This window comes from Condylura cristata, unplaced genomic scaffold, assembly GCF_000260355.1.
Source record: "Condylura cristata isolate star-nosed mole 26May11 unplaced genomic scaffold, ConCri1.0 scaffold00010, whole genome shotgun sequence".
Lineage (NCBI taxonomy): Eukaryota > Metazoa > Chordata > Mammalia > Eulipotyphla > Talpidae > Condylura > Condylura cristata.
In genome coordinates this window covers 43,026,008-43,041,001 of record NW_004567111.1, presented here as the reverse complement: position 1 = coordinate 43,041,001, position 14,994 = coordinate 43,026,008, and the positions used below count along the sequence as shown (strand labels likewise).

The window sequence follows — 14,994 nt, the reverse complement described above, 5'->3', positions numbered from 1 at the left end:
GAGGAGGGAAGTGCACGGGATTATGGTGATGGCACACGGGTGACTTGGTGATGAGAAACCCATGGGGATTACAATTAGGATGAAAAAAAAAGTACAAAATGATGTAAAAATAAACTATTATATAAAAACCAAAAAAACTCTAGTTTCCATCCTTACTATACAGTTGACACCTTCTACCCGATTTACCCACTTCTCTTCCTCCTGCAGAACTTTTTCATGTAGCAAAACTGAAGCTCTGTAAACTCTTGTGTAACTGCCCATTTCCCCTGCCCCAACCCCTGGCAACCACCATTCTACTTTCTGTTTCTTTGATTTTGACTTCTCTAGATGCTTCTTATAAATGAAGTCATACAGCATTTCTCTTTTTTTGACTGGCTCGTTTCACTTAGCATAATGTCCTCAACGTTCATCTTACTGCAGGGCAGGTTGAAATTTTTTTTAGGCTGAATAATATTACACTGTATGTGTAGGCCACATTTTGTTTATGGACTTTTGGATTGTTTCCATCTTTGGCTGTTGTACATAACTCAATTATGAATATGAATATAAAAATACCTCAGATACTGCTTTCAGTTCTTTTGGATCTATACCTCAAAGTGGTATAGACATAGTACAGGATAATTAAAAGTAAGTCTTTTTATTTTTTGGAGGAACCATTATTCTGTTTTCATAGAAACAGCATCATTTTATATTCTCACCCACAGTACACCCAATTTCTCCACATCCTCACCAGTATTTGTTATTTTCTGCTTTTTCCTTGTAGTCATCTTAATGCATACGAGGTGATAATCTCATTGTGGTTTTGATTTGCATTTCCCTGATGATTAGTGAGGCTGAATTTATTTTCATGCGCTCATTGGCCACGTTTGCCATCATTGGATAAATGCCTGCTGAAGTCTTTGCTCATTTTAAGAGTCAGATTATTTGTGAGTTTTATTTTTTTGTTGGGTTGTAGACGTTCTTTATATACTCTGGAGGTTAACCAGTTCTCAGATGTATGGTTTGCAAGTATTTTCTGCTGTTCTGTGGGTAATCTTCACTATGTTGACTTTTTCCTTTGATGGACAAAAATTTGTGTAAGTCTGATATTGTCTCCTTTATCTATTTTTGGTTTTGTTGGTGGCTCATCTAAAAAAAATTATTGCCAAGTCCTCTGTCATGAAGTTTTTTCCCCTATGTTTTTTCCTAGGCACTTTATAGTGTTAGGGCCTTGATCCATTTTTGAATTAATTTTTTTACATGGGATAAGCAAAGAGTTTAACTCATTTGTTTGTATGTAGATAATCCAGTTTTCCCAATACATGTGTTGCAATGACTGTTCTTTCTTCACTGAGTGGTCTTGGCTCCCTTGTCAAAGATCATTTAACCAGATGTGCAAGGTTTTATTTCTGTGATCTTTATTCGTTTTCACTGACCTAGGTATCTGCTTTAATCTCCTTTTACCTGTCATGGTCAGCAAACTTTCTGGCTAAATTCAGGGCTTAGCTGCAAGATTGATGAGGGCCTTCATGATCTGAAAGTTTATGTTGTTTTTTCCTTTGCAATGACTTTGAACTTTTTCACTTATTTAAGTGCTTGTTGTTCAGATTTGTTATTCATGTTTCAGTTGTTTGGATTATGCTGTGCTATATGTTCTTATCATGAAGTACCCTATAGCCTTTATAGGTAGGATGAGATAACACAAAAATCACATAATCAGATACAGTCTCTAGAAGGTTTACAATTTCATTGACAAGGCATGGCTTTCGACATGGGACAATGAAGTCAAAATCCATGTCACGGAACATTAAGGTTCAGGTATTAAGCTGTAGGAGATCAATAAGAGGCAGAATGTCCAGGGCAGATTGTACTTTGGCCAGACATCTAAGGAATGTCACTGTTTGCATTGATAGCTATAGAGGTTAGAAAAAAAATACAAGAGTTTACCCTCAAAGAGGCAGGCCTCATGCGGCTAAAATAGAGGCAGGATTGAGCATGACCTGGCCCATAGAATATGGTTTAACTGAGACTTGTGAGGTGGCTAAGATTGAGTAGGTAAGGAGACTGGTTTCTGAGGGAACTAAAATACCAGGATGGGGAATTTGAAAGGACCCTAGTTTTTGTATATAACCTCTTACCTGAGAAAATAAAAACAATTCAGAATATAGTGGAGTGTTTTCAAGCTGGGAGTTTGACCAGTACAATTTTTTTTATATAATAACTTATTTTTACATATTTTTGTGCTTGGGTTTCCTATCACCAAATCACTCATGTGCCCTCACCATAGTCCAGTGCAGCATTACTTTTTCTGAAAGAGAAAAATTTCACAGCATCTTAAATATAGCAAATGTAAGTATTGTTTCATGAAACTTCTATTTCAGTTGTGTACATGTGTATGTGTACTCAATCACAACAGGAAATTTTTATCTGCCTGTGAATTACATAATGAAAAAAATTGAAAGGCACTGATGTAAAAGAGCTTCTGTGGCTCTGTTAGATTTAAACTACTGGGAAGCCCTAACTTGGAACTCCAGTGCACACAGCACTAAGATGTGAGCTTCAGGCTCAGTCTCAGCTCCTCCCAGCATAGAACATTTATTAGGTCTTGGGGACTGTTCACTTGCCCTGAGCTCGATCCCCGACCAGGTAGGTGACCCACATATCACAGCAGATTTCTCCTGTCTTGCCCGCTGCTCCCCTCATCAGTGTACTTCTTTGATCTACCTGTCCTGCTCCCCACTGTCTCCTCTCACCATCCCTGCACCTCTGGCCTGTACCCCAGTTCTGTATGCATATAAATAAATCTTTTTTTAAAAAATGGGGGAAGAAATACCAATGTCATAGATAGTGATGAATATTTCAAAGAATTTATTTACCTTCAGTCAAGTAATACTCTGCTTTGAGGAGTTTATGTAGGTACCCATATATTTGGAAGGTTGGTTACAGTCTTAGTTATAGATCATTTAAATATCTAAAAGAGATCAATTTTTTATGATACATGAATATAATAGAACAAGTATTTGTTTTTTTGAATGAGGTAGACCTAGCTCTACTGACATGAGAAGATATTTGCAGCTCTATTAAGTAGAAAAAACTAAGTCACAAAACCATAATCCCTTTTTTTTAATACTTTTTTTTTTTAAAGATTTATTTATTTATTCATACAGAACTGGGGTACAGGCCAGAGGCTCAGGGGCGGTGAGAGGCTTCACCAGAGACAGAGTGGGGAGCAGAACAGGCAGATCGACGAAGTACACTGCTGAGGGGAGCAGCAGGCGGGTCAGGAGAGGTCTGGCTCGCCATGTGGTCTCCTCCGGGGCAGGCGGCAGGCGGGAATCGAACTCATACGGAAGTGGCTTCAGATTCTCAGTGCTGTGCTTTAACCCGCTGCGCCACCAGGGAGGGCCTTTAATACATTTTTTAAGGTTTATTTATTTATACATACAAGAATTGGTTCTTAATATATAACATTAAAGAAATGTTATAATTGCAAAGATAGTCATCTATGAAAGTCAGAATTATGAGAGTTAACATTTCTGTTTTGTAAATTTTTCTATTTTTATAATAGGTATGTGTGGATGTTCAGGAAAAAAGTTAGCTAGGCATACATACATGCACATGCATGCATTACAAAGCATAGAAATTCTGGGCACATAGTTAGAGCTTCTTGATCATGAGTGGTTGTCACAAGAATTCATTTTCAGCATGGCTGTTCTGTATCTTTAACTCCAGTACTCCTCTAGCTGTAGAAAAGCCACCATACCTAGGATTTTTGTGAGAAAATACACATTTTTCTTTCCTGGTAGACTCACCTTCATTGAGGTCTATTTTCTTTTTGCTGTATTATTAGCTTTAGTCAGTGGGTTCAGATTAATCAGTGGGCTTTTCCACCATTCATTTAGTGTTTAAAACTATAAACTACTTTTTTAAAAGATTTATTTTATTTATTCATTTATGCATACAAGAACTGGGGTGTAGGCCAGAGGTACAGAGGGTGAAAGGATTCACCAGAGACAGAGTGGGGAGCAGAACAAGCAGATCAATGAAGTACACTGCTGAGAGTAGCAGTAGGCAGGTCAGGAGTGGTCTGCTGCATCACGTGGGTCTGCTCTCCAGCTGGGAATTGAACTTGTGCTGCACCCCGCTCCATAGTGCTAAGACTTAACCCTTTATGCCACCAGGAAGGCCCAAAACCATAAAGTACTTTAAGACCATCTTAAATAATCTCTTAACTTGTAAGTATACAAACAATATTAAGTTTATAAAGTAAAACTTGACATCCCCATTCTTATGCCTGTCCTTCTGCCCCACTCCCCCACATAGAAATGTTTTAGTGTGTGGTCTTTTAAACTTCCATGCATTTGCAAATAAAATCACATTATATTTATAAATAAGTATCTTTTCATATCAGAGGTTTAGATATACTACAGTCCTTTTAAAGAACCACATACTAGTCACCTTTGTGGGTGAATCCTAATTTGGTTCACCATTCCCCTATTAATATAATTTTTACAAATTGCTAGCAGTACTGCAAATGCATTTTAATTAAATTTTGCCCACTTCAGTGAGCAGATCTATAGCCTAAATTCCTACAAGTGGAACTAGTGCTTATCAAAAGATCTCTATGTGGGCAATTATTATCGTGTTACACTAATTTATATTCCTACCAGCAGGCAGTATATGAATTTCTCCACACACATATACACTTTCACCTATATTTCAATTATTACTATTATTTTTAATATCTTTGCAATCCGTTGTGTGAAAATGCATTTAATTTCTTTCATTGAGTGAAAGTGAGCATCATTTTTTTTGTCACCTCTTGTTTGGAAATGTTACACATGCACTGAAGATCCCACAGGAAGCTAGCCTAGAGTTTGCTGTACTGATGAAATGGTGGCAAGGATATACTAACACACTTAAAGCTGTGGTGCAGAGAGGCCATGAAGAAAGGCAGGCCCAGAAGGTGCTATAGGGTGGTGTCTGTATGATTCCATTTTTGGACATCGTGGCAGAAGTGACGATGGTGGCATATCTCCACGCACCAGAATCATTAACTCCACGGCTGCTGACTCGGCACCCCGTGTCCTCTGCCTGACTGACAGGGGCCATCTATTCCAATTCAGTCTTTCTAAAAGTACAGAAAATATGTCCGTTATTTTCTATGTATTTTTTTCCCTTAGAAATCTGGCATGTTATCGATATGAGCAATTGATCAAGTCTGCGTCTTTCACCTAACAGTGCCTCAGAAACAGAAGGGATTTCCTGAAACTCCATTTCAGAATTACTACTTGAATTTTGATCATGTTTCAAAACTGTGAAGGAAAATTTGTAAATATGACAAAATGCAGGCAGCATGGTCCGCAGAAGAAGAGTGTTCTAGTGTCTTTGCAACCAGTTTGTTTATTAATTTACCAATAGCTCATTTACTTTTTACCTCCTTGATATGTCACTGGTCTACAGACACCCAGCATATATCTACAATAAATTTTGGTCCACTATACATTATTTGTCCCCTTCAGAATTCATAGTATTGGTAGAGAGGAAAGCCTCCCTGAGCAGGGACTGTCACTAAGGTAGCCACATTGTGATGTGGACCAGGCACAGAACTCACATGCACCCCTGCCTGGTTAGGCTGTCTTTACTGGTTTCTCTGTCTTATGAGCCACACATACCTATGTGTAAAAGAACATGATTCTTTCTGACTACTCAAGGCCTCCAAAAATAATTCAGTATGACACAAGTTTTAGTTGAGGTAGTTCCCCTGATTCTTTTGCAGTCTTCTAAGCCAATAGTGGGCATCTTCTTTCTTTTTTCTTTTTTGTCTTTAGTAGCTATCAGATTCCCCCACCCTAAGCCCCACCCCGTGGACTTCTAATCTTGAGAGTTTATGTTTTCCAAACATAATGCATTCCCAACTTGTTCACTGTTTCTCTCACTCTCTAACTCTCTCCACTCCCCTCCCCACCCCCCTTCTTTAATCAAGCAAATACAGATCTGACTGCACATAGGACTTCTAGTCAACCTGTGATAACCAGTGTTACCTCACAAGTTTACATATACTCAGTCAAAAGAGAGGAAATGTAACATGTCAGTACTTTTATGAGTAAACCAGTCTTATCTCCCCTTATCTTCTTTGTATCCCTAAAAAGGGAAGGACTCTGGGCTGAGTCCTTAAGTGATCTCTTCTAGATGGTGCAAATAGCCTTTATCCCACCCCTCAGGCTTTCCTGATTGGTATGTTTTTGACCATGAAGGAAGGTAAGTGGTTCAAGATGCCCTCTTCATTTTCCCATCTGACAAGAGACATTTCAAATTCATATTTCACTGCTCAGGAGCCACAAGTCAAAAGTTTTATGCAGAAAATAATAGCCTAGGAAACAAGTTGCCTGGTCACTGGTGCTACAGCACACCAAGTTCCCTGCTTGGGATCAGGTTGTTAAGACAACATGAGGACAAGATGCTGTAAAAATGTCTGCTTTCTTTGATTTAATTTTTACCAGAGTACATAAATCCAGTGACAGTTTTCTTTAAGCAGTTGTTCTCAACTCTAAATAAAATTTAAAAATAATTAACACCTGGTTTGCTTTTTAAAATTTTGATGTGTGAAGTAGGGCTGGGGGAGGGTGTAGGTTTGGGGGCTACTGAAGTATTCTAACATAAAGGGAAAGAACACAAGTTTCCCATAATTGGATATATTTGACTTTGAACATAGCATCACCAAATTCAGCCATGTGACTTTGGGAAAGTTGCTTTTAAACTTTGATTCAATACTACCGTCTCGCTGTCTTGTTGTACATATTAAATAATATGAAAAGTTACAATATAGTGCCTGGCACAGGGTCCTGCTCAGCTAAGGGTAGCTTGCCTATCTCCTTTCCATCCCTTTTTATGTCTCATTGTACAGAGCCTTCTCTTTCATCTGTAGTAAAGAGCCTTGTATGTTGCCTGGTGATGCTGCAGGAAGAATACAGGCATCATAGTTCACCACAGACGCAAGTCCCCTCGAACCATGTAGACCAGCCTACCTCCAAGGAAGCTGGGAAGAGGCTCAGCAGGAGCTTTCACCCAGCCCAGGCTTTATTTAACCAGTTTTACTGCCACATCAAATGGGCTCCAGTCTACCTAGTGGAATAGGGATGCAGTTCCTTCCTGCATCAGCTGAAGAGCAAGGTGAGAGTAGGTAGAGGGCTCTGTCTCTTCAACCTCTGGCTTGTACTTTGATGTTTATTTCAGAATTTTTTTGAAGATTTATTTATGTATGCATTCAAGAACTGCAGTACAGACCAAAGGTGTGGAGGGTGAGAGGATTCACCAGAGACAGGGTAGGGAGCAGAACAGACAGATTAACTGAAATACATGGCTAGGGGAGCAGCTGGAGGGACAGGAGAGCTCTGCTTGCCATGTGGGTCACCTCTCTGGCTGGGGATTGAACTTGTTTTGCAGTGGCTACAGATAGCTCCATAGTACTGTGCTTTAACCAGTTGTACCACCAGGAAAGGCCTTCTTTCAGAATTGAATCTTCAGTTCTGGTAAACAGAAGTCCCAGGCCAGTAATGGCCTCTCCAGTCAGGTTCCTGTTCCTGCGCTAGATAACCACTCTTCCCAGGTTTTTCTCCTGTTCCAACCCCTTCCAAGGAGACAGGCGTCTCAGCACCAGATCCACAGCCACAGTGGACACTTCTCTGGTCCCCAGATTCTTGAGACTCCTAAGCCTAATACTTGTTAAAAATGCAAGCTGGGCCCTCCCTGGTGGCGCAGCAGGCTAAAGCACTGCACTAAGAAGCTTAAGCCACTTCCGCTTGAGTTCGATTCCCGCCTGCCCCGGAGGAGATCCACACGGCATGGCAGACCTCTCCTGACCCGCCTGCTGCTCCCCTCAGCAGTGTACTTCGTGGATCTGCCTGTTCTGCTCCCCACTCTGTTCCTGGTGAATCCTCTCACCCTCCGCATCTCTGGCCTGTACCTCAGTTCTGCATAAATAAATCTTATTTAAAAAAAAAATGCAAGCTGACCATAGATCTGAGGCAACTTGGGGTGGGAGGTGGGGGGTGGCAGGGGAAGAAGGGTCAAAACAGGGAAATGAAAAGTACAAGGGACAGGAGTGTTGGCTCATGGGTGCTGTGGTAATGAGAGAACTACAGGGACGATGTCTGAGGGACAAAATCAAATACTATCCACAAATGAAGACTGAGGTAGGAAATAAATATAAAAGTTATTTTCCCCAAAATTCAGTGCTCAGCTTGCTTCCTGTTGACATGGCCAAGGAGCCTGCATGTCGGGTGCAAAGAAAAAGACCACCAGCAGCTGTGCTGGAAACCCTGAGATAAGAAATGAGTGGCTCCAGCCCTCCCTGATGGTGCAGCGGGTTAAAGCGCAGCACTAAGAAGCTCAAGCCACTCTGCATGAGTTCGATCCCCGCCCCGGAAGTGATCCACGTGGTGCGGCAGACCTTTCCTGACCCGCCCACTGCTCCCCTCAGGGTATACTTCGTCAGTCGGCCTGGTCTGCTCCCCACTCTATCTCTGGTGAATCTTCTCACTGCCCCTGCACCTCTGGCCTGTACCCCAGTTCTGTATGCACAAATAAATAAATCTTTAAAAAAAAAAAAAGAAAGAAAAAGAAATGAGTGGCTCGGGAGCAAGGACGTCAGACCGTGAGCTGAGAAGCTGAGACAAAACAGTACCTCGTGTTTCTAGATCATTAAAAGAATTTTGGGGAAAAAAGCAAGAGAATAAACATGGATTCCTTTTGAGCACAGGAAGGCATGTGGCCTACAGTCACACATCACAGCACAAGAGGACTCGGTTCTGAGAAAGGCATTTTCAGACAGTTTCGTCATTGTGCAAATGTCATAGCACTTATGACAAGTGAATTTATACCAGCCTAACAGGCACTGCCTACAACACGCCTACATCATATGGGCACCACCATTGCACAGGCGAGTCATCGTTGGCCAAAATATGATTGAGTCACATGTGACTCGTGGCTTTGGCCTCGGAGAGGCCAGGCTCCTTCTGTTTGTCTTTTTTGAGATCAGTGACTTATAGTAATAGTGAAGGCAGAGCTGTACTAGATGATATAGAGGTCTCACTGTGTGCCAAGCACTGTTGGGTGCTGTACACCTGTGACCTTCTAACAATCCTATGATAGCTCCCATTATGCTCCTGGTTTCATGGATGAGGAATCTGACACATGTGCATTAAACGATGTGCCCACAGGTGGCGCCAGTGTCACCCTTCTCTGCTAACTCCTCTCAGCCTTCATTTCTTAAGCTGCAAAATGGGGATTTAAAACATACTATCTCAAAAAAAAAAAATACAATCTCATAGAGTTGGGATAAATAGTAGCTCACCTCAAGTGTGTGTTGACACCAAATCATTTTCTTCTATGAAAATAAGTCCTAGTGAAATAATGAAGAGTGAAAGATCCTATTGCAAGGATTTAAACTGGAAACCACCTCATGTCTAATTAGAGGGAAAAATTAGCAGACTATGACAATATTCAGTCCTAAAATACGTGTGAACACACTATAAAGGGGAAAGTGTTTATAACATAATGTTAGATTAATAAAGCCAAATACAAACTAGGATATGCAAAATGGTGGCAACTATATAAATGAGCGTGTAGACAGGGTTTGGATCAAAACATAATAATTGAAAGTTGTTAGACTTAGGTTATTTCATGTGGTTATATCCTGCCTTCCAATTAAAAAAAAAAATCCCAGCAAAAACAAAAGCAGTGCCAGGTGCTGCAAGCAGCAGCTGCTGAAGCATGATCAGGAAACCTTAGCAAGTCTCAGATGTGAAGAAGACACCCATTCTCCTAGCCACAGCAGCCTGTGCAGCAAGGCACTGGCAATGACACTATTTTGTTGTTATACTCAGAATGTAACACAGCTTTGGGACTAATCTTTTTTAAAAAAAGACATTTGGCCTCAATAGATATGCCACATGGTAGCCAATCTGTTGCCCTCTGTAACTGCAGCAAAATTATAGTGTCCGGTGATTAGACATTGACCTTAGTAGCGAGGTAGAAAAGCTTTATTTAAAGGCTTTTCCCTTGCTCAGCTGGGGTTTAGTAGCATGCAGATTTTCCTTAACTAAAAAAGAGTGGTGCCCTAGTGCTTCACCTCCAAAGAGAATGTTTCATAAAATATTGATATTTTTTGTGCATAAAGGAGATAGTTCATGAATAGAAAATGTAAGCATAAGCAAAGATACTTTAGCTCTGAGAGTTCATGAACATGAAAAATAATGAATCCAGTTTACCAACCAGAGCTGAAGTCTGCTATACCTACCAGGAGGAAGGCAGCACGAGAAGGTTATTTTTCCTCAGTGCTCTCCCTGCAAGAACAGGAGTGCCCAAAGGAGACTAACCAGGACTGCACAGTATTTTACTGTCTATTGTGAAGGCAATGCCGTAGACTTTGTTGCAAGTTGAAGATTCTTTTGCTTTATGCCTCCCAAACTATATCTGCATCTTTCCCCCAAATTAAACTCTTAGGAACTATTGCAGGCCAATGCAGTGGTTAGCTACTGCTGTCTTGTGGAAGCCAGAAGCAGCATCTGCACCATCAGCCCCTCCCCCAGCTTCCCTGTAGGCCTTACTCTGAAACAGGCAGCTCTTCTTGGGCTAGCATAGCCTAATGTGCTGTGGAACGCACTCTAGATGTACTGCTCATAAAGCATGGTCAAGAACAGGGTGTGCAGGGTGCTGCTGTGTGTGTGTGTTTGTGTGTGTGTGCATGCGCACATGTGAGCGTGAGTGTGTAAGGACATGTGTAAATGTTTGCATGGGTGTAGAGTACCAGGTTAGGGATGCCCACAAAACTGGCCATTCCTCCTGGGAGGGAAAGGAAAGGGGGGACAACTTCCTCCATTGTTCTCTTTTCTATCTTGCAAATTATGCCTTGGGTTTTATGCATTTATTATTTATATATATGACTTAATTTCAAAACAAACAAATAACAAAATAGCATGGTGTGGCAGAAGAGAGGTGGTCCAAGGATCCAGAAGCATGTTTAGTGCATGTGCTGTTGCTGAGCTATCTTGAGCAAGTCAGTGGATCAGTGTTTGCTTCCTTGACTATGGATAAGGAATGTTGACAGATGTTATGAGGATCAAAAGAGAAAGTGCAAGTGGAAGTGCTTTGAAAACAACTGCCTGGGTCACAATAAGGTATCAGTTCACACCCTCTAAGATGGCTGTAATCAAAAAGGTAAAACAAAGGATGTCAACAAGGATGCAGAGGAATTGGAACCCTCATGTATTACTGGAGGGATTCTACAATGAATGGTTCAGCTGCTCTGGAAAAACAGTCTGACAGCTCCTCAAATACTTTCTTAAACATGAAGTGGCCATATGACCCCGGCTGCCCGAATCCATGGAGAACCTGCCCTGTGCCTTATCTGCACGACAGAGGGAAAAATACAATACAAAGACTATTCATAATGTGTTTTCTACAAGTGACCAAAGAGAGGGATCAACTCAGGGCTTGAACATATTACCAACATCTATGACATCAAGATACACCTAACAGAAGATGTCTCACAACCTGTTGGCCACAGTTATCACTGTCTACATGTCCATGAATATCCAAAGCACCAAAACTAGAAAATATGTGTTAGTTCTTACAATAAAACCCCAGCAGGAAGAGTGAAGCACTCTAATTCCTGGTAACCAAATGTTTATGAGAAAAGGAGTGGGAAAATGATAAATCCTCATGTGCTTGGTAATACTGTGAAGCAAGAATAGAAAATAGGCAAGCCAAAAGCCTAGCCCCAAGAGCTCCTAATACTGTTGGAGTATCAGAAATGCTGCCTCACCAATGTCCTCCGAGATACAGAGGCTAACATTGAGTGAATAAGCAGTGACATGGACCCTGAGTCAAACAAGTGACTCAGAAGGCTGGAACTCTGGATGTGACTGCAGTTTAGGAATATTTTCAATCCACTTATATCGCCTACATTTTCCTTTTTATGTGTGCCAGGAAATTACAAATGTTTGTGAAATCTAAGTCTGAAAGAACAATGTCATAAGGTATAAAATAAAAACTGTAAATAAAAGAAAGAATAATCTCATAGTTTCATTGGCAGCACTTTTTTTCTTTCTAAGTCTTGTTTAATAAAACAAAGCATCTTAGAATCAGCTGTCTTGTATTTGATCATTTCAGTTCTTATTAAGAGTAGTTTGTGAGGTTAGCAGGAAGTAAGTTGAATGTAACAGCTCTAGCTGCTTCAGTGAAAAATATTAGAGTGAATCCAGACTCCCCAAGTCCTTTGACCCAGAGCCCAGCACGGCCCTGCCCACCTGGCCATCCATCAAAAGAAAAAGAAAAATTTGTAGTATAATTCTTGTGTCTCAAGCACTGAAATCAATGGACATTTATTCCAGGGTTTTCAGAGCATTTTTGTGTGTACTGGTCCTTTACTCCATGCCAGTGCATTTTCTTGCTCATCCTAACAACAGTGACAGACAGAAGAGGAAACTGAGTTTAAGAACTATTAAGTAACTCTTCCAGAGCCCCCCAGCAACTAAATGACAAAGCTAGGATTTGAATCCATCTGACTCCAAAGATCATGCCCTTGACTGCTCTGCCAGAACACTTTTATGGCTGATTCTAAATTGAGTCTTAAAATCACAGACAATTAAACAAATGTGAAGGGAAATGGGCAAGGTAGATGGATGTACAACCTATGTGAGAGTTGCAGACTTTTGGCTATTCTCTAATTATACTAATGTTCAAATCTGCCTTCTCCAGGTTACAGTAGAAGAGCAAAGCAGACAAGTGAGAAGCTATAGTATACACAGGTCCCAACTTTCTCCTGTAAATTCTCCTGGTCAGCTGTAAATTACATTAAGTTTCTGTCTCCCACCTTTATTCTCCAAACATTCTGGCTTTGCTTTGAGCTTTGTAATACCAGTTGAGAGAATTACAAAGAATTTGAGATGCAGAAGCAGAACGAGAACCCCCTATAACAAAACCCCAAAACACAGAACCCTAGTGCTAAAAAGGATCGAAGTCTTTCCCAGACCTGTTGAGTGACAATATCAAGAGGGTTCATGCAAGAACTGTTTTCTCAGGGAGGTTCAAAACTGGCTCTACAGCATCACCTGGGCACTTGTTAGAAATACCGCTTCTTGGAACCCATCCCAGTCCTGTGGCAGAGACTGCCCTATTGCCCAGCAACCCACTAATAAGAAGCCTTCCCAGTCGTTCCTGCAATCTGCTTTAGTTTGAGAATTACTAGACTCAGCAAAATTTGGGTAGAATCCTAGTTATTCCTCCTTTTTGGAAGTTCATTGCAGCACTGCTTCAAATTGGACTTAAAATTTTTTTGTTTTCTTATTTTATACATAAAACTTCATTTAGCACTTATGGTATTTAAATGTGTAAGAATCCTCTCTTAAATCTAACCCTGCTCTTTTATTCTCCTCCTTAGATCTTACATGGCAATTAGTCCTGGCTATCAAAATATCTTTTCTTGAAAATTTGTCAATTCTAAGTGTTTCCTGCATTAAGTTGTAAGGTATTAGACCACAGGAACCATCTTGTTCCACTTAATTTTGAAATATCCATTCTAGTAATGCACAAAAAGATATATGATATCCCTGAAACTACACTAGAAAATGACTCAGGACATCCATTTTGCTAATAGACATTTTGTTAAAATTAATATAATAAAATCACCTTTTCAACTTATTGACTAGAAAAAAGTAATGAGAAGTTGTCATAACCAATAGGGGAAGGAAAGACACTTTTCTAGCTCCTGAATATCTTTAATTAATTCAATTTCTGAAATATATCTTTCTCTACTAATATTTTGATTTGATTTTTTTTCCCTGAGGAAGTGAGGAACTTGTTTAGGTCAGCATTTCTCAAATGGTATTCCAGAAAGATGTCTTTGCAAATCTTTGCAAAGCAAAGATTCAAGTGTACATGCATCTGAGAAATGTTATATTAAAAAATTAAATAGGTATTTTCACTCCATGACTTCCTTGAATGGTTAGGTGGTGGTATGTACTATAATTCTCTAAGTGGTGTGTATCACCCAGCATTTACCAGATTTTTTTTTTAATTTTTTTTTTTTTAAGATTTATTTATTTGTGCATACAGAACTGGGGTACAGGCCAGAGGCTCAGGGGCGGCGAGAGGCTTCACCAGAGACAGAGTGGGGAACAGAACGGGCAGATCGACGAAGTACACTGCTGAGGGGAGCAGCGGGCGGGTCAGGAGAGGTCTGCCACGCCATGTGGTCACCTCCGGGGCAGGCGGGAATCGAACTCATGCTGAAGCCGCTTTAGATTCTCAATGCTGTGCTTTAACCTGCTGCGCCACCAGGGAGGGCCTACCAGATTTTTTTAATAAAAACTTTGAAAATAAAAATCATCCTTTTTAAGGAACTTCTGCATTAAAATGGAAATGGATTTGTTAGATAGAACCCTTCTTTGTAATGATTTGACACACAAAGATTTTTTCCTACAAAGTCTTAATAATTACCTTAACATGTAAAATACCCTATTTGCTGTTTTGTAACAACATTTCTGGAATATCATGTTTTAAACAATTTAATAAATATAAATGAGCATAGAGTATTGTTCAGGTTTAAACCTTTTTTTAAAAAAAGATGTTTTTTATTTTGATAATACAAGAGGCCAGTTGACATTTTGACCTGACTGGTGATAAGATAAAATTAAAATTTTCTTAAAATTTTCTCAATGAATACTTTTAGAATATAATATTAAGTAATATTTGTTCAATAATTAGGGTAGGAAAAAGAAGTCATAATTTTCCATCACTGCATAACAAAAGTTACCGCAGAGGCTTCAAACAACACAGCTATGCGTGGCTGGGTTCTCCATCTCAAGGCTGAATCAAGGTTTTGGCCAAACTAAGCCCCTGTCTAGAAATTCTGAGAAAATGTCACTTCCACATTCACTCAGATTATTGGCAGAATCCAGATGCTTGTGATTTATAACTGTGATCCCCATTTTCTTACTCTTAGTCAACAGG

General features: G+C 40.1%; 1 protein-coding gene across 1 annotated transcript in view; it reads left to right on the top strand.

The window, feature by feature from the left end:
* HMGB1 (high mobility group box 1) overlaps positions 1-14,994 on the top strand; it is a 105,923-nt gene that overhangs the window by 54,908 nt on the left and 36,021 nt on the right. The gene's annotated exons all lie outside the window — the stretch shown is intronic.